At 36.1% G+C, this 20,287-nt stretch overlaps 1 protein-coding gene across 8 annotated transcripts in view; it reads right to left on the bottom strand.

Annotated features, from left to right (window-relative positions):
* The window catches only part of SSBP2 (single stranded DNA binding protein 2), a 342,830-nt gene that overhangs the window by 285,707 nt on the left and 36,836 nt on the right, over positions 1 to 20,287 (bottom strand). The gene's annotated exons all lie outside the window — the stretch shown is intronic.

Here is a 20,287-nt window from a genome sequence, read left to right as displayed (position 1 = left end):
AGGAATGTGCCCTATACTTCTAGTGGTACAGGAATGTACCATGCCCAGCTAGTTTAAAAAAACTTTTTTTTGTAGAGGTGGAGTGTTGCTATGTTGCCCAGGCTGGTTTTGAACTGCTATTCTCAAGTGATCCTCTCACCTTGGACTCCCAAAGCATTGGGATTATAGGCATGAGCTACTACGTCAAGCCTTCTTTGAATTTTGAAAGGGCACTGTGACTTAGTTCAGTGATGGTGGGTTGAGGGTGGAGGATGGAGACTGTGGAAAAGGGACAGAGGTTTTAGGAAAATTGAAATAAAAAGTACTTTTACTAAACGATGCCAACTGGCGATAAAAGAAAAAAAAAGTACTTTCACTGTGGATAGAAGAAAAAACTCTAAAGCCAGATTAATGAGGATGATTTATCTGGAAAAGTCAGTCCCCAAATTTACTTAGTTACTATTTCTAATTGTTGATTTTTGTGGGTACATAGTAGGTGTATATATGTGAGGTAGTGTGACACAGGCATACCAATGCATAATCACAGTGTAAATGGGGGCATCTGTTACCTCAAGCATTTATTCTTTTTTTTACACACAATACAATTATACTTTTTTGGTTGTTTTAAAATGTACAACAAATTATTGTTGACTGCAGGTTGTACTATCAAATGCTAGGTCTTATCCATTCTACCTAACTATATTTTTGTACCCACTAATCATCCTTACCTTCCCCTGCCCCAACACCCTTTAGACTCTGGTAACTATCATTCTACTTTCTATCTCTATGAGTTCAATTGTTTTAATTTTTAGCTCCCACAAATACCTGAGAATATGCAGTTTGTCTTTCTGTGCCTGGCTTATTTCACTTAACATAATGACCTCCACTTCTGTCCGTATTGTTGAAAAGATAGGATCTCATTCTTTTTTTATGGCCGAATACTACTTCATTCTGTGTATGTACCATACTTTATCTATTTGTCTGTTGATGGACACTAAGATTGCTTCCAAATCTTGGCTATTGTGAGTGATTCTGCAATAAATATGGGAGTGCAGATATCTCTTCAGTATATTGATTTTCTTTCTTTTGGGTGTATACCTTGTGGTGAAATTGCTGGATCATATGGTAGTTCTATTTGTAGTTTTTTGAAGAACTTCCAAACTATTCTCTATAGTGGTTGTACTAATTTATATTCCCACCAATGCTGTATGAGGGTTCCCTTTTCTTCACATCCTCTCCAGCGTTTGTTATTGCCTGTCTTTGGATAGAAGCCATTTTAACTGACATGAGATGGTATCTCATTGTACTTTTGGTTTGGTTTTTCTCTGATGATCAGAGATGATGTTGAGCACTTTTTCATATGCCTGTGTGCCATTTGTATGTCTTCTTTTGAGAAATGTCTATTCAGACCTTTTGCCCATTTTATAATCACATTATTATTTTCCTGTAGAGCTGTCTGAGCTCCTTATATATTCTGGTTATTAATCTCTGTTATCTCTGTTAGGTGGATAGTTTGCAAATATTTTCTTCCATTCTGGAAGAATTTAAAAACACTTTAAAACAATTTAACTTTGCTCACTGTTTCCTTTGCTGTGAAGAAGCTTTTTAACTTGATGTAATTCCATTTGACCATTTTGCTTTGATTGCCTGTGCTTGTATGGAGGCTGTTACTCAATAAACCTTTGCCCAGTCCAATGTCCTAGAAAGTTTCCTCAGTATTTTCTCTTAAGAGCTTTATAAGTTTAAGGTGTTAGATTTAAGTCTGTAATCCATTTTGATTTGGTTTTTGTATATGGTGAGAGACAGGGGTCTTGTTTTATTCTTCTGCGTATGGACACCCAGTTTTCCCAGCACCATTTATTGAAGAGACTTTCCTTTCTCTAGCGTATGTCCTTGGCATCTTTGTCCAAAATAAGTTCACTATAGATGTATGATTTGTTGCTGGGTTCTCTGTTCTGTTTCATTCGTCTGTGTGTCTGTTTTATGCCAGTACCATGCTGTTTGGGTTACTACAGCTGTGTAGTATAATTTAGTCAGGTAATATGAATCCTTCAGTTTTGTTCTCTTTGTTCATTATAGCTCTGGCTATTCTGAATCTTTTGTGGTTCTATATAAATATTAGGAATGTTTTTATATTTCTGTGAAAAATGTCCTTGGTACTTTGATACGGATTACATTGCATCTGTAGATTGCTTTGCAAAGTATGGACATTTTTAGCAATATTGATTTTTGCAATTCATCAACATGGAATATCTGTCCATTTTTTGTTGTTGTTGTTGTCCTCTTAAATTTCTTTCATCAGTGTTTTATAATTTTTATTGTGGAGATCTTTCACTTCTTTAATTCCTAGGTATTTTATTTGTAGGTATTGCAAATGGGATTACTTTCTTCTTTTTTAGATTGTTCATTGTTGGCATATAGAAATGCTTCTGATTTTTGTATGTTGATTTTGTATCCTGCAGCTTCCTGAATTTTTCAATTCTAACAGTTTTTTGGTGGAATCTTTGGATTTTACCAAATACAGGATAAAATCACCTGCAGACAAGGATAATTTTATTTATTTATTTCCAGTTTGGATGTCTTTATTTCTTTCTCTTGTCTGATTGCTCCAGCTGGACTTCCAGTACTGTACATTTTGAGAATGATCCATGTGAAGAGAAGAATGTGTATTCTACAGCTGCTGGATGAAGTATTCTGTAAATATTATATCCATTTGGTCTATAGGACAGATTTGGCCTATTTCTTGTTTGACTTTTTGTGTCTGAATGATCTGTCCAATGTTGAAAGTAGGGTGTTGAAGTCTCCAGCTATTATTGTATAGCTATTATTATTGTACAGCTATTATTGTATTGTATATAGAGAGAGCTCTCTCTTTAATAATAGTTGCTTCATGTATTTTGGTGCTCCAGTGTTGTGTGCATATACATTTACAATTGTTATATTCTCTTGCTGAATTGACCCCTTTATCATTATGTAATGACCCTGTTTGTCTCAAAATCTGTTTTGTCTGATATAAGTATAGTTACTTCTAGTCTTTTTGGTTTCTATTTGCATGGAACATCTCTCTGAATCCCTTTATTTTCAGTCTGTATTATGTCTTTTTTGGTGAAATGTGTTTATTGTAGGCAACAGATCACTGGGTCTTGCTTTTATAACCATTCAGCCACACTGTGACTTTTGATTGGAGAGTTTAGTCCACTCACATTCAGTGTTATTATTGGTAAATTTAGTACTTACTCCTGCAATTTTGCTACTTGTTTTCGGGTTGTATTATGGTTTTCTCTTTCTTCTTTTCTTCCTTCCTGTGTTCCTTTTAGTGAAGGTGATTTTCTCTGGTATTATGTTTTAATTTCTTTTTATTTTTTGTGTATCTGTTGTATGTTTTTTGATTTGAAGTTACCGGGAGCCTTGCAAATAATACTCATTATTTTTAAACTAATGAAAACTTAACACTGATTGCATAAACAGAGAAAACTAGTAAAAATTCTACTTCATCCCTTGCTTTTAAACTTTCTGTTGTTTCTATTTATATCTTACTGTACTGTCTAGGTCTTGAGAAGTTGAAGTTTTTATTTTTAATCAGTTTTAGTTTTTCTACTCAAGATATGAATTAACATCACAGTTACAGTGTTATAATAGTCTCTGTTTTTCTATGTACTTACTATTACCAGTAAGTGTTGTACCTTCAAATAATTTTATGTTGCTCACTAATGTCCTTTTCTTTCAGATTAAAGAACTCCCTTTACCATTTCTTACAGGACAAGTCTGGGGTTAATGAAATTCCTCAACTTTTTTGACAAAGTCTGTATTTCTCCTTTATATTTGAAGGATATGTTTGCTGGATATATTATTCTACAATGTAAGTTTGTGTGTGTGTGTGTGTGTGTGTGTGTGTGTGTGTGTGTGTTTCTTTAGCATTTTAGGTACTCTATCCTGGCCTGTAAGGTTTCTGCTAAGAAATTTGCTGCCAGATGTATTAGAGCTTTATTGTACGCTATTTGTTTCTCTTTTGCTGCTTGTAGGGCCCTTTCTTTATCCTTGACCTTTGGGAGTTATTAAATGCTTGAAACAGTCTTATTTGAGTTAAATATGCTTGGTGTTCTATAACTTTCTTGTACTTGAATATTAATACCTTCCTCTAGGTTTGTGAAGTTCTCCATTATTATTCCTTTGAATAGTCTCTATTCTTACCTCTTTTTCTACCACCTCTTTACAGCCAGTAACTCTTAGATTTGCCCTTTGAAGCTATTTCCTAGATCCTGTAGGCATACTTTATTCTTTTTTCTTTTTTCTCCTCTGACTGTGTACTGTCAAATAGCCTGTCTTCGAGCTAATTCTTTATTCTGCTTCATCAATTCTACTATTAAGAGACTCTGCTACATTCTTCAGAATGTCAGTTACATTTTTCAACTTCAGAATTTCTGCTTCTTTTTATTAACATTGCAATCTGTTTGTTGAATTTATCTGATAAGATTCTGAGTTCCTTCTCTGTGTTATCTTTAATTTTGTCAAGTTTCCTCAAAAATAGCTATTTTTAATTCTGTCTGGAAGTCCACATATCTCTAGCTCCCTAAGATTGGTCCTCGGAGGCTTATTTAGTTTGTTTATTGAGATAGTGTTTTCCTGGATGGTCTTGATGCATGCAGTTTTTCATCAGTGTTTGAGCACTGAAGAGTTAGGCATTTATTGTAGTCTTTGCAATTTGGGCTTGTTTGTGCCTGCCCTTCTTGGAAGGCTTTTCAGGTATTTGAAGGGACTTGAGCCGCAAACCCAATAAAGCTGTGGTTCTTGCAGACTTGTAGAGGTACTGCCTTGCTGGTCTTAGATGATCTGGAAGCCTTCCCTGGATTACCTGGTGGAAACTTTTATTCTTTTTCTTTACTTTCTTCCAAACAAAGAGTCTTTCTCTCTGAGCTACCTGGAGCTAGGTGAGGGGTAACACAAGGACCCCTGTGGCCATCACCACTGGGGCAGCACTGGGTCAGACATGTAGATAGTCCAGCACTGGGTCACACCCAAGGCCTGTGGTAACCACTGCCTGGCTGCCACTTGTGGTTACTCAAGGCTCTCGGGCTCTATAATCAGCAGATGGGGAAGCCAGTAAGCTGGTGTTCTTTCTTTAAGGACAGCAAGTTTCCCCTGATCCTGGGCAGATCCAGTGATGCCATCCAGGAGCTTGGGTCTAGAGTCAGAAACTTTAGGAATCTACCTGGTGGTGTATTCTGCACTTGAGCTGGCACCCAAACCATAAGACAAAGCCCTTCTCAGTCTTCCCTCCACTTTCCTTGAGCAGAGGAATCTCTCTGTGGTTCCCATTACCCTGAGTACTGCCTGGCTACTGCTCCTTCAGGACAGTGGACTCCCTTCTGGGCCAGGACAGGTCCAGAAATGCCATTCAAGAGCCAAGGCCTGGTCTCACAGCCAACTAGGTACCCTATGGTGGCCAAGCTGGTACCTATGCTGCAAGACAAAGTACCCTTTAGTCTTCTTCTTTTCTCAATCAGAAGGAGTTCCTCCTTTTAGCACCCATAGCTGGGAATGTGCTGGGTCACACCTAAGCCAGCACATCTCTGAGTCTTACCCAAGACCATAGCAAGTAATGCCTGGCTACCGTTACTGATTATTCAGGCTCCAAGGGCTCTTTAGTCAGAAGGTGATGAATCCTGCCGAGACTGGGTCTTTTCCTTCAGGGCAGTTGGTTCCCTTCTGGCCCAGAGTGTGTCTGGAAATGTCTTCCAGGAGCTAGGGCCTGGAATGTTGACTTTACAACTCTGCTTGGTGCCCTATCCTACTATGGCTGAGCTGGTTTTCAGGTTGCAAAACAAAGCTTTCTTTACTTTCCCTTCTCTTCTCCTCAAGTGGAAAGGAGGAATATCTCCTAGAGGTTTGAGCTGTGCTGTCTGGGGTTGAGGGAGGAGTGGCATAAGCACTCCCTTGGCCACCCTGGGCGGTGTCTCACTGGGTCATATGCCTGGCACATTCGCTGGCTTTGAGTCCAACATAGCATCAGGACTTGCCCAGGAACTGTAGTATTTTTGTTCTAGATTGCATGTCATGTTTATTTAGCACTCAGCACTTTAGCCCATGGTGGCAAAGCTTGCCAGAACTCGGGTTCTGATCACTGGGCTGGGTGATTCCCCTCTGGCTAGGGCTGGTCCATATGTGCCCTCCATGAGTGCCAACTGAGTTCTGCCGGGTGTTGCTTTGTGCTGTGACATGCAGCACTCAGTTCCAACGCAAAGTCCCAGAGTCACTGTGCTCTCCCTTCCACGACTGCACAGTCTCCATACCACGCAGTGGCTGCCAGGTGATGGGGGAGGGTGACATCAGTAATTCAAGACCCTCTTTTCTATTCTCTTCAGTGCTTCCTTCAGTGATCCAAAGTTAAAACCAGGTACTGTTACCACTCGTCTGATTTTTGGTTCTTATGAAGGTCTTTTTGTGTGTGTGAATAGTCATTCAATTTGGTGTTCTTGCAGGGAGGACGATCTGTGGATGCTTCTATTTGGCCATCTTGCTCCACCTCCAATTTTTTCACTTTTTATTTTTTTTTGAGACGGAGTCTTGCTCTGTCACCCAGGCTGCAGTACAGTGGCATGCTCTTGACTCACTGCAACCTCTGCCTCCCAGGTTCAAGTGATTCTCCTGCCTCAGCCTCCCGAATAGTTAGGACTCCAGGCACAAGCCACCATGCCTGGCTAATTTTTGTATTTTAGTAGGGACAGAGTTTCACCATGCTGGCCAAGCTGGTTTCGAACTCCTGACTTCATATTCTGCCCACCTTGGCCTCCCAAAGTGCTGGAATTACAGGAGACACTGTGCCCGGCCCCATTTTGTCACTTTTTTAGTGACTTGTTCTGCATTTACTAAGTACATTTTGTCACTTTTTTAGTGACTTGTTCTGCATTTACTAAGTACAGGAATTACTTGCTTTTTTAATTCACTATGTCCTATGAAACTGTAACTTACACATTTCCTCAGGCTTTGCAAGGTAACTTTAGATATTTAAGTACTTTCACTCTTAGAGTTGTTTATAAAGTGAAAAGCCGTATACATATTAAAGGGCCATTAATTTAGTAAATATTACATTTTATTCAGTAAATTTTACAATATGAATTTGATTTACATTAAAAATATCCAGCAGATCTTCACTTGAAGTTATTTTAACTAGGATTAATTTCCATTTCATCTGTAAGGCATACATATTTCAATATGAGATGATCATTTTGGTAACATTTAATGGGAACTTGGCTGATAAATGCGGCTCTTTATTTTAAAGGAATAACTGATTCAGTGAAATAGTGAGGCTTTCTGGATTCAATTAAAAATTAACCTAAATGGATTAAGTTGATTTCTTCTTTTTGTTGAAATTGATTCCTACCCTTCTTAATGTCTTAACCTTTTCGGAAATTTTTTGAGAAAAATGTTGACTTATCTTGTGTGTTTTGAAGAATTTTATTTACATAGTGATCTGAGGAAGATTCCAGTTAATGTACTTTTGGGGTATTCTGGGGGAATTCTTTGTAAAGCAAATAATGATATTTTTTGTGCATTATTTCTAAAATAATTGGAAGCTTTTCTAGGTTTAGATTAGGCAGATTAATGTGATTTGGATAGTCTATTTTGTGGAGCACCCAGTGGCTAAAAGTGCCCTTGGCTGTTTATTGCTTAGATACCTAGAACCTACCTGTTGTGGTTTTGCAATTGGCTGTCTATTCAGTCAAGCGGGAACTTCTCTCCATGAAGTGGTGAAAACATGTGCTTCCTACCTCAAGAACAAAAGAAGTGAGTGTACCCTACCTACAAATATTAATAGATAAACCTCCCCTTCTCTAGTTCTATAAGTAGGCAACTTCTTTTTAATCAATAAAATTTATTTTTTTAGAGCAGATTAAAGTTTAGAGCAAAATAAAGTGCAAAGTACAGAGAGTTCCTAATACCTCTTTCCCTCCAGACACCCTACCTGATTATCCATAGCCTACATTTGCCACAGTGATACATTTGTTATAACTGTTGAATACAGTAAGATATTATCATATACAGTTCAAATTAGGGTTCATTCTTATATATGCTATCAGTTTTGACAAATGTATCTTATATATTCACCATTGTAGTATCATATTGTATTAGTCCATTCTTACACTGCTATAAAGAACTACCTGAGACTGGGTAATTTATGAAGAAAAGAGGTTTAATTGACTCACAGTTCTGCAGACTTAACAGGAAGCATGACTGGAAGGCCTCAAAAAACTCAAATATCCGAATGATGCACAAAAGAAGAAACATATCAACTAAACAAATATTGACACTATGAAAATGTAAGTATAATTATCTGCCTCTAAGGTAAAATAATCTAAAATCTCATCTATATATTCTTTTGAAAATTAACTTATTTACACTGTTTTATATCCCAACTAATGTTTATATTCAATTTCTTTTTTTTTTTTTTTTCCTAGAGCCTTCAGATGAGATCAGTTTCTTTTTTAGGACATTATCTCCTCAAGTGTTAAAGATGATACTGGGAAATTTATTTGACCATTTAAAATAATCAGACTATGACTAACATAGAATGTAAATGAACTACAAAGAAAATACACTGAAAGTAAAAGATTTCTAATATAAAATGTACCAATCATAAAATCAGATCATAATTAAAAAAATTTTTTTTGGCATATCAAGTTAATTCTTCTATATTATGTGTAAAAATAAAATAGGCGACCTAATGTAGTTTGTGATGCTATGTGTACTACATGTATTTAATAAATCATTTTTATCTGAATGTTCAACCTATTTTCACATTTCTTAATTTATATCAGTTTCAAAAAAAAAAGGCACAATTTAGCACAAAACAAAAAGGTAAGAGAGTGAACACCAAAATTTATCCTATTTTTAACAACTCATTTTCAGCAATAGACAGGTTAAGGGGTAGCAAAGAGATGGGTGGAGAAGCAGCATTCATTTTAAACTACATTTAGGCTGGGTGCAGTGACTCACGGCTATAATCCTAGCACTCTGGGAAGCTGAGATAGGTGAATCACTTGGGGTTAGGAGTTCAAGACCAGCCTGGCCAACACGGTGAAACTGAGCTGAGATCGCACCACTGCATTCCAGCCTGGGCTACAGAGCAAGACTCTGTCTCAAAAAATAAAAAATAAACTGCATGCATTTTCCAGGTTCCAATAAATCTAATTCTAAAGTCTTTGTATTTTACTGCCCAACCTTGATCAATCTGAACAAAATCTAAAGAAAGATTTCTTCATTAAGCAACTACAGACACACCTCACAGATACTGTGGGCTCAGTTCCAGACCACTGCAGTAAAGTGAACACTGCAATAAAAGAATTTTTTAGCTTCCCAATGCATATAAAAGCTATGTTACACTATACTGTAATCTAAGTGTGCAATAGTATCACGTCTAAAACATGTACATACCCTATTTAAAAATATTTTATTGCTAAAAATGCTAATGATCATCTGCGCATTCAGCAAGTAGTAATCCTTTGCTGGTGTAGGGTCTTGCCTTGATATTGATGGCTATGGACTGATCTGGGTGGCAGCTGCTGAAGGCAGAGGTGGCTGTTGCAAATAAGACAGTGAAGTCTGCTGTACTGATTGACTCTTCCTTTCAAGATTTCTCTGTGGCATACTATGCTGTTTGACCCACAGTAGAACTTCTTACAAAATTGGAGTCAATGCTCTCAAACCTTGCCACTGCCTCATCAACTAAGTTTATGTAATGTTCTAAATCCTTTGTTGTCATTTCAACATTGTTCACAGCATCGTCACCAGAATTAGATTCTATCTCAAGAACCCAATTTCTTTGCTCATCCATAAGAAGCAACTCCTCATCCATTTAAGTTGTATCATGAGACTGTACCACTTCAGTCACATCTTCAGGCTCCACTTCTAATTCTAGTTCTCTTGCTATTTCTACCACATCTTCAGTGACTTCCTCAACTCCAGTCTTAAAACCCTCTAAGTCATCCATTTGTTGCAAATGTTCCTAATGACAACTAGAATGGTGAATCCTTCCAGAAAATTGTCAGTTTACTTTGCCCAAATCCAACAGAGGAATCACCATTTATGACAGATAACCTTACAAAATATATTTCTTTCTTATTCTTTTTTTTTTTTTTGAGACAAGATTCTGCTCTGTCACCCAGGCTGGAGTACAGTGGCACCATCAGGGTTCACTTCAACCTCAACTTCCCAGGCTCAGGTAATCTTTCCACCTGAGGTGGCTACAGGCACTTGCCACCACACCTGGCTAATTTTTTTTATATTTTTTGTTGAGATGTAGTTTCACCATGTTTCCCAAGCTGGTTTCAAACTCCTGGACTAAAGCAATCCTCCTACCTTGGCTCCCAAAGTGCTGATATTACAGGTGTGAGCCACTGTGCCCAGCCATGAAATGTGTTTCTTAAATAATCAGACTTAAAAGTCAAAATTACTCCTTGATCCATAGGCTGCAGAATGGATGTTGTGTTAGCAGGCAGAGAAACAATCTTGATCTCTTTGTACACCTCCATCAGAACTGTTGGGTGATGAGATGCACTATGAAGGAGCAGTGAAAAAGAAAGGAATAGTTTTTCCTGAGCAGTAGGTCTCAGCAGTGGGCTTAGAATAGCCAGTAAATCATGCTGTAAACAGATGTACTGTCTTCCAGGCTTTGGTGTTCCATTTACAGGGCACAGACAGAGTAGATTCAGCATAATTCTTAAGGGACCTAGGATTTTCAGAATGAGCATTGGCTTCAGCTTAAAGTCACCAGCTGCATTAACCTCTAACAATAAACTCAGCCTCTCCTTTGAAGCCAGGCATTGGCTACTTTCTCTAGCTGTGAAGTCCTAGATGGCATAGTCTTCCAATAGATGGCTGTTTCAACCACACTGAAAATCTCTTGTTTTCAGTGTAGTTGAAATTTGTTTTCTCACTCATCAATGATCTTAGATCCTCTAGATAATGTGCTGCAGCTTAAATACCATCAGCACTTGCTTCTTCACTTTCCACTTTTATGTCATAAAGACAGCTTCTTTCCTTATACCTCATGAACCAACCTCTACTAGCTTCAAATTTTTCTTCTGCAGCTTCCTTGTGTCTCAGTCTTCACAAAATTGAAGAGTTAGGGTCTCCCTCTGTATTAGGCTTTGGTTTAAGGGAATGTTGTGGCAATTTTGACATTCTATCCAAACCACTCAAACTTTCTCCTATTGACCATAAAGCTATTCCACTTTCTTGTTATTTGTGTGTTCACTGGAGTAGCCCTTTTAATTTCCTTTAAGAAGTTTTTCCTTGCATTCAACTTGGCTGTTTGGCACAAGGAGCTTGGATTTCAGTCTGCCTTGGCTTTTGACATGCCTTCCTCATTAGGCTTAATCATTTTTAGGTTTTGATTTAAAGCAAAAGATATGTGACTCTTCCTTTCACTTGAACACTGTGAAGTTATTAATTGGCCTAACAGTAACACTTCTGTGTCTCAGAGACAGCAAGAGAGATGGGAAACAGCTATTCGGTGGAGCAGGGAGAACACACACAATATTTATCAATTATATTCTCCATCTTCTATGGGTGAGGTTCGTGGCATCCCAAAACAATTACAATACTAACATCAAAGGTCACTAATCACAGATCCCCCTAACAGATATAATACTAATAAAAAGTTTGAAATAGAAGAATTACCAAAATGTGATGTGGAGACACAAAACACAAAGTGAGCTCGTGCCCTTGGTAAAATGACACCAACAGATTTGCTCTATCCAGGGTGGCCACAAACCTTCAATTTGTAAAAAACACATTGCCTACTGAGTATAATAAAGTGAAGCACAATAAAACAAGGTGTGCCTATATCATGTGCCAAGAACTGAGCTAAATTATCCTACTAAATACGTCTCAAAGTAAGAATTTCTTGACTAGGCTAATTTTATAAGGCCTTTTATTTTAGTCATACCAAAACAAGCCCTCCAAAACACAAAAGCACTAAAAGAATAGACATCTTTGTACTTTGTTCTATCCTTGGCACCCAAAGAAACTCCTGGACCAAAGATAATTATTTACTTCAGCAACTCTGAGTCTTTGACATTATAATGCACATTATAAATCTCTAAGAAGAGATATAAGTATGAACCACTCCATAAACCTGACCTCAGAACCCTGTTATCCTACAATGCCAATTTATTAATACATAGTAGTTAATGAAAAGTTTAGAAAATATTGCCTCAATGTTTTCACAGACTATTAAAATATATATTTAACTGTATCATTCATAGGAATTATCTGAAACAAAGTTACATGGGACTAATGAGGTGTACATTGAAAGAAATCACTATTGTTAATATTTTAGTAAAAAAAAGATTTGGTAATATTTAAAAGAGGATAAAAGCTATAGATAGATTCTACCTACTACTCAATCTCACTTACATAGGGACTCTCATGCAAAGCAACAGAAGCCAAATAATGGAAGCTCCAAAACAGGCATCTGAAAATACGAAGTATATGAAACACAATGCCAGTAAGTTCTAAAAAAATGCAAAAATGCTATTTTTTTTTTTTTTGGAAACTGATCAATTTTACACTCTCATCCAGATATTTGAGCATCAGCTCTCTTCTAGTACTCAATCCCAACAGAAAGAATCCCTACATCAGAGAATGCAAATGCCAGTTTAAAGTAGTTCTCTACATTTTTCTGACATTTTATTTTAGGGGAATAAAATTGAGATTTATTTTTGCCACTTTCCACCATTTCCCCTTAAAGATATATAGTATCTTCACTGCCTTTATCCAGCTAAGAGATCTTGACCTACAGTTGCCAATCAAGCCTTATATTGAACAGTGAAATAACTGATTTCTCACACTGTGCCTGAATCTTAATGTAGCCAAGCTCCAATAACTGGGAATAAAAGCAAATATTACACATATTACACACACTCCCCACTATCTACAACAGACAGTTGGTCATTTTAATGAGGAACTCTTGTCTGTTTTATTCTTTTTATTCCTTTTTGCACATATCTTATTCAGTATTCTTTGTGTGGTGGCTACTTTGTTAAAGTGGTTCAATATTTAATTAAGGATTAAATGGTAAAGCAGTTTGCCCATTAAATTATAAAAACCTTTAGTGTTTACATAGCCTTTTCTAATTAATTAAATAACTTAATAGAAATTTAAAAATTAGATTTTAAAGTGAGCTTTGAGAATACGCAAGTTATTTTTAAGATATTCAGCTATGCACACAACATATGTCAGTCATGGTATTTCAGAACATACAAATACTACTGGCAACCCAGGAAGATGTCCAAAGCTCAGGCATCCTGAGCCATGGTCTGCAGTGCTTGTTAGATGGACACTCAAAATTGGGCATTGGAATAGTGACTCCCTGGGACAGGAAAAGCATATCAGGTTATCCAAAGAGGTTCAGAGGGAAATAAAAATATACGTTTTTCAAGGAAAAAAAGTCAAAACAACTCTTTCTTAAATTCAGTTGTTTAAATTCAATTCCTCTTTCATTTAATTGTTAACTATTGAATTTAAATCTTTATTTTCCCAATAATAGATAACATTGGATTTATTAATGCTCACTAATGATCCCTTAAAAAAGAAAAGCCAAAAAGAAGCCTAATAAAGTCAATTTATTTTAGATTATCTTTCAGTTTATTTTAAACTTTTTTTTTTAATTCATAGATCCAAAATATGGTGCCTACTTTTCCATTGTACCCACTAACAAATTCTAGGTTGTTTCCTTACTGTATTTTGTTATATAGTAAATACACTGAAGCAGAGCCAAAGATATTTGCTACCTAAAATGGGTAAGTCAAAAACATCTGACTATGAAGATTTTCTGCTGCTTTAAACCCTTGAATATAACCACAGAAAACAAACAGCTGAGGCAACTGGCCAAGCTGAGCCATGTGGAACAGTCACATGATCATTGCTGTCCAGAGCTCCACTGGTGCTTGTATTACCCAACCAATGAGGCAGGGGGCTGGGATTCCTCTTAGTTATCTGATGGTCTTTTGCTCTTTTCTCAATCTTTTCATTGACGCATATAACTGATGATGGCATGATTTTGATTAATGAGGAGCATGGCAGGCTTTCATTATCTCTACTTCACTAACTAATATAAAAACTCTTTTTTTTTTTTTTTTTTGAGACAGAGTCTTGCTCTGTCACCAGGTGCCAGACTAGAGTGCAGTAGCGCGATCTCAGCTCACTGCAACCTGCAACCTCTGCCTCCCAGGTTCAAGTATTCTACTGCCTCAGCCTCCCGAGTAGCTGGGACTACAGGCACGCACCACCACGCCCAGCTAATTTTTGTATTTTTTAGTAGAGAGGGCATTTCACCCTGTAGGCCAGGACGGTTTTGATCTCTTGACCTCGTGAGCCGCACGCCTCAGCCTCTCAAAGTGCTGTGATTACAGGCGTGAGCCACAGCGCCCGGCCAAAAACTCTTAATCTTACATATGCATATGCTTTCCAAGTTACCTATGAGTCTTATGAAATGCCATCACTAGGCCGGGTGCAGTAGCTCACACCTGTAATTCCAGCACTTTGGGAAGCTGAGGTGGGCGGATCAAGAGGTCAGGAGATGGAGACCAGCCTGGCCATCATGGTGAAACCCCGTCTCTACTGAAAATACAAAAATTAGCTGGGCATAGTGGTGCACAATTGCAGTCCCAGCTACTCGGGAGGCTGAGGAAGGAGAATCACCTGAACCAGGGAAGCAGACGTTGCAATTAGCTGAGATCACACCACTGTACTCCAGCATGGGCAACAAAGCAAGACTCCATCTCAAAAAAAAAAAAAAAAAAAAAAAAAAAACCATTCCCTAGTCACATTAGCTATTGAAATACTAGGCCAGTCTAAGTTTAAATGAGTTTCTTTATTTCCAGACCACTCAGAATATTTAATGTGCTAATTTATACATAATGTACTTACATGTCTATAATACACAACAAATCTGAATATATTAATTTATTTACTCATCCATTTACCCACCCATTCTATCAGCCACCCAATAAATAGTATATATAATGCTTATATAATATGTGAACACTCTTATGCATCGTGATGGGGAGAGAAAAATATCTGAAAATGTGTTTAACAAATTTTTCCATCCTCCTCTTATTAATCTTCAAATAAAATGTTAGAGTTTTTAAAAGCCAGTTAATATCATATAATTCTTAAAAATCTATTAATGGAAAGCAACAGATCCCCCTTAAAAAGTGATAAGTAGCAATCAAGGAAATGTTATATAATTTACAAAAGTGTTTTAATATTAAAGGACACATATATTTTGAGCTATTTTTATTCTATACAATTCTCCAGAAACAACTCAAATAAAAAATAATTAACTGATCCTTTTAGGTACTTAAATATATACTTTAGGATTAAGAGCCATAAACACACCAAGCCAATTAACTATATCGTAATTAGATGTCAACTAATCAATAATTGTCCAAAACTAATTCTTTAAAGCCCTTCTCGTACATTTCAGAATTTTGGGAAGTCAAGTCCTTCCTTTAGCTCCCTCATCTTATTCCTGACTTTTTATATTGCCAACTCTAGGAAAAAAATCTAAAATTATTTGACTATGGATACTAGTCTCAGGTAAAACTCAAAATGATAAAACATTTTAACTTGGAACAGGTTGGTAACCAAACATACCTACTCTGAGTATGCTATATTAAAAAGTCAAAAAGCAACAGATGCTGGCAAGACTATGGAGAAAAGAGAACATATATACATTGTTGGTGGGAATGCAAATTAGCCACTGTGGAAAGCAGTTTGGAGATTTCTGAAATAACTCAAAACAGAACTATCATTCAATCCAGCAACACTATTACTAAGCATATATCCAAAAGAAAATAAATCATTCTACCAAAAAGACACCTGCACTCATACGTTCACTACAGCACTATTCATAATAGCAAAGACATGGAATCAGTCTAGGTGCCCATTAACAGTGGAATGAGATAAAGAAAATGTGGTACATATATATCATCGAATACTACACAGCCATAACAAAGAATGAAATCAAGTCCTTTACAGCAACATGGCTACAGCTGGAGGCCATTATTCTAAGCAAATTAACACAGGAACAGAAAGCCAAATGCTGCATATTCTCATGTAGAAGTGGAACCTAAACATGGGTACTCACAGTCATAAAGACAGCAACAATAGGCACTGGGGACTTCTAGAGGGGAGAGGGAAGGATGGGCGTAAAGGCTGAAAAACTGTTAGGTACTATGCTCACTTCCTAGTGAAAGGTTCAGTTGTCACCCAAACCTCAGTATCACATAATATATCAGGTAACAAACCTGCACATGTATGCTCAATCTAAAATAAAAGTTTTAATTATTTTTAAAAATTACATTTTCTTCAATATTAATCATTGTCCTATCCTGGTGATACATATGACATACAAGTGATCTGGTTAAATGCCTACTGACCCAGAACAGACTATTTTGTATAAGTTATTTCTTCCTTTTAAAGTATGATACAAAAAGGAAAATTTAGTTAAACAGGTCAGTTACCCAATAGAATTTAGTCTAAATAACAGTAATGAGTTCCTTGTCTTCCTCTGAATCTTACTGTTCAGGAAATCTTCTTACCATTTGTTTATGGACTATGCTCAAAACAAAACACAGCAAGGTACTTAACAGTCTGATTAATCTCAGCTTTTCTTCAGAGACTCTTATATCATCTGCTTAAGTCCTCTAGGGAAGTGGACCATTTAGATGCACAGAAAAACAGCTGGAGCATGAGGTGACATACAGACTTACTTTAGAGACTAGCCCCAAGAGAAGAACTTAGTTCTCAGTTAATCTTATGTATTCTCACATAAGGAAATTTCAGGGAAATAAAATTATAAACATGAGTTGTTTCCACAACCTAATCATTAGATAACTCTATGGCCCTGAGGATGAGAACAGGAAAGATTCTGCCAAAAATGCCTTTCATGGGTATTAAATTAATTTCCTCTGAGAGACACCAGAGCAGAAGGATCAAATGAGGAGTTTCTATTTACTTATTGGAAAGAAAAGTCAACATCTTCAGTAAGGCTTCATTTACTAAAAGGTAAATGTTATAGGTTAAATTGTGTGTTCCTGCCCCCATCCCCAGAAAGATATGTTAGAGTCCTAGCCCTTAGTACCTCAGAAGGTGACCTAATTTAAAAACAAGGTCACTGAAGATATGATCAGTTTAGAAGAGGTCAAATTGGAGTAGGGATGACCTCTAATCAAATATGACTGATGTCCTTATAAGAAGGAGAAATTTGGACACAGAGAAACTTATAGATGGAAAGTGACACTAAGAGACGCTCCAAAATCACAAGTCAAAAAATTTCTGTTGTTTAAGCCCCTACTTTGTAGTACTTTGTTACGGCAGCCCTTGCAAACTAATACAACAGGAATAAGAAATAACTTTAAAAGTGGCTGTAAGGTAAACACAAAATGGAACTGAACTAGAAATTCAAGAGTCCTGGGTTCTAGCCTTTAAACTCATAACCTTTGGCACAAATCTATTCCTCAGTTTCCTTAACCATATCTCTTTCAGATTGTTATGAGAATAGAACTTAATAATGTGTGGGTAAGTTCTGGGAAAAATACAAAATATTAAGCAAATAGAAGATGTTATCACCAAAGATTTGCAATTTACTTAACACTTTTCACTTTAAGAAAAAGAGCAAAAAGTACAGAAAAGATATAAGTGATCCTCATGATTTTTCCTTAATAATGAGAGCTAATGACCAGATGTTAAACACTGAATTAAATACATATACAGGTTAAAGCACCTTATGATCAATAAATATTTCCTTATCTGTTAATTTTTAAAACTATAACTCCCCCCCAAAAATAGCTATTACTGATAGCTCACATAATAATTAATTCAGCCAATACTTTATATTCCAGAAACTGCCTAAATCTTCAAGATACAGAGCTCAAAGACAAGGTCTCTGCCTTTAAGGAGCTCTCTCTACAGAAAAGGAAATAGGAATTGATTAAATAGATTCACATAAGCTATGAAAGAGTTATACATATATATATAGCACAATAGAGCAGATACATATCTTTATACTGGAGTATAGTTGACCTTAGATTAAATCCTGATATATATTTGAATAATGTTTAAATTCTCTGTAATTGATAAAGTATTAAATAATATACTCCAGAAACACTTTTAATGAGTTAAATGACAAGTTGTTCAATTTTCCTTATTAAGTCTTTGCTGACCAATTCGTCATGTTAGAGAGAGAGAACTTCATCTCTCAGATTTTTTTTTTAAAGCAGGCTAAACAAAATTATTTTGTTTTCTTAAATTCACTGCATTTGTATTTTATCATTCCCTTGTGCAGGAGAAGAAAAGTACAGTTAAACCCACCTAGCTGGATTTTTATTTTCGTAAGAGAAAACCAGAAAATTAAAGTTTCAACTCTCCCTGAAAAGCCTTCTAAAATGTACCTTTTCTTCTTTAGTCTGTATATATGGGCAATGTATCCCAATTAAAGCTGTCTTTTTTGAGCTAAAGACTCTCCTAAGTCTTTAGGAGTTAGCTGAGTATCAGTGATCCAGGTAAGGTACTACAACTCTAAATACAGAAGAAAGAGTATAGTGGGTTGATCTTTAATCCCAAGGTAGAAGACACAGGGGGAGGTGGGGGAGGTGGTAAAAGTCATTTTAAAGACAATTAAATCCACTAGAAAAACACTTTTATTGTGATTATTGTGATTGCATTTTTTTAAAGAAAAAATATCTGAGATAACTGCTCTATGTTGAATATAGGCTAAAGGTTTACAGAGTACGTAGTTTGATGGAAGAGCCAGGCTACACGGGAGTAGAAAAGTAAGCATGAAATACTGAAATGACTCAAAAAGTCTTTATCATCCTCTTTGTTTACTTATGCCAATAAGAGCTTGAAAGCTGTATTTGCAAAGGCTAAAACACAAAGCAGATAATCTCTCAATGGATAATTGAGTTGACACTATTAAAGTCTGGGACTTTTAAAAGCAACCGACGTAACCGCCTCCATTTCTAGAATTTTAAAACTCAATGAGAAAAGAACAAGTAAAAATAAATAAATTGAAAGAGAAGGCAATATATAACCAACAATAGCTATGCAAATTATTCTTTTTCCATTTTTTTCTGATCTCTTTCACCTTTCTTTTCCATACTTTACCGCTTCCCCTTTCCTTTCTCTTCTATGTCATTAAGCGAATTCATAGCTTCTTCCATCTTCTCTCCCAATATATATAATTCCTAATAATTCCCAAATATCTTAATCACAATGCATAGCCTATCAACAAATATGAATCTAGCTGACATCTCATGAAAGACACAAACATATAAAAGTATGATCAAGAAGGAAAAAGAGAAAGCCTAGCCACCTGAAATACTCTTTTCTAATTTGAGCTCCAAGAATTTAAAGAATCATATATAGAAAGAAAAAAAACAGACTTCTAAATAATCAGTGATCTCTTAAAGAACTTGAGATTTCCCGCCTTTTAAAAGGGAATTTTAAAAACATCGATTTTTGTATGTTTCCTTATAAACCTTTATTTTGAAAAAAATTATTTTAAAGTCCAATGAAAATAAATTCATAAAAGCCATCATAGCAGATGTGTAACACTTGGAGAACTATTCCTTTGTACGCTATTTAGAAGTCAGTTTGCCCGGAATGCAGTCTTCCCTCAATACAATATTTTAATTTTAAAAAATTAAAAATACATCAGGAGAAGAAAAATAAGTGGACAAATTCTTTTCAATACTTTTGAATATGTGAATTTTATACTTAACAATTCAAATATTCAGCTACAGATGGTTCTTGCAGTGTCCTCAAATTCAGCCAACTTACTGTTTATTAAATTAGAAGAGAAAAAAATCAAGAGAGTGAACTCTATTTTAAAGACTCAAAACTGTTGATAAAACTTCACTTGATCCCACTGCCATAGATTGGCAAGCTTATATATGACACAATGGTAACTATGGTCCAATTATAACGGCTGTAAAGGGTATATTAAGTAATGGTAGTAGATAAATGAGGATGGTCTAATAGATACCCCAGAAGAAAAATGTGGATTCTTCACAAAGGCAGTGCTTTCTGATGTTCTGTCCTAATATGAATATGCTTTTGTATCTTTTATCAGTTTACCTTCCAAATGAATCCCAAAGAAGCAATATTGTGATCAAGACTAGCTTTGCTAGTGTTTCTCTAGGTTAGACCTGGCCAGATGATGATGAATTTTTAAATATCATGATAAGGAGCTATATAGTTACAACATTTAGTCACATTTTTCTATGGAATCACTGTGTCC

Source organism: Saimiri boliviensis, chromosome 1 (genome assembly GCF_048565385.1).
Source record: "Saimiri boliviensis isolate mSaiBol1 chromosome 1, mSaiBol1.pri, whole genome shotgun sequence".
Taxonomy (NCBI): Eukaryota; Metazoa; Chordata; class Mammalia; order Primates; family Cebidae; genus Saimiri; species Saimiri boliviensis.
This window is presented reverse-complemented; position numbering and strand designations above follow the sequence as displayed.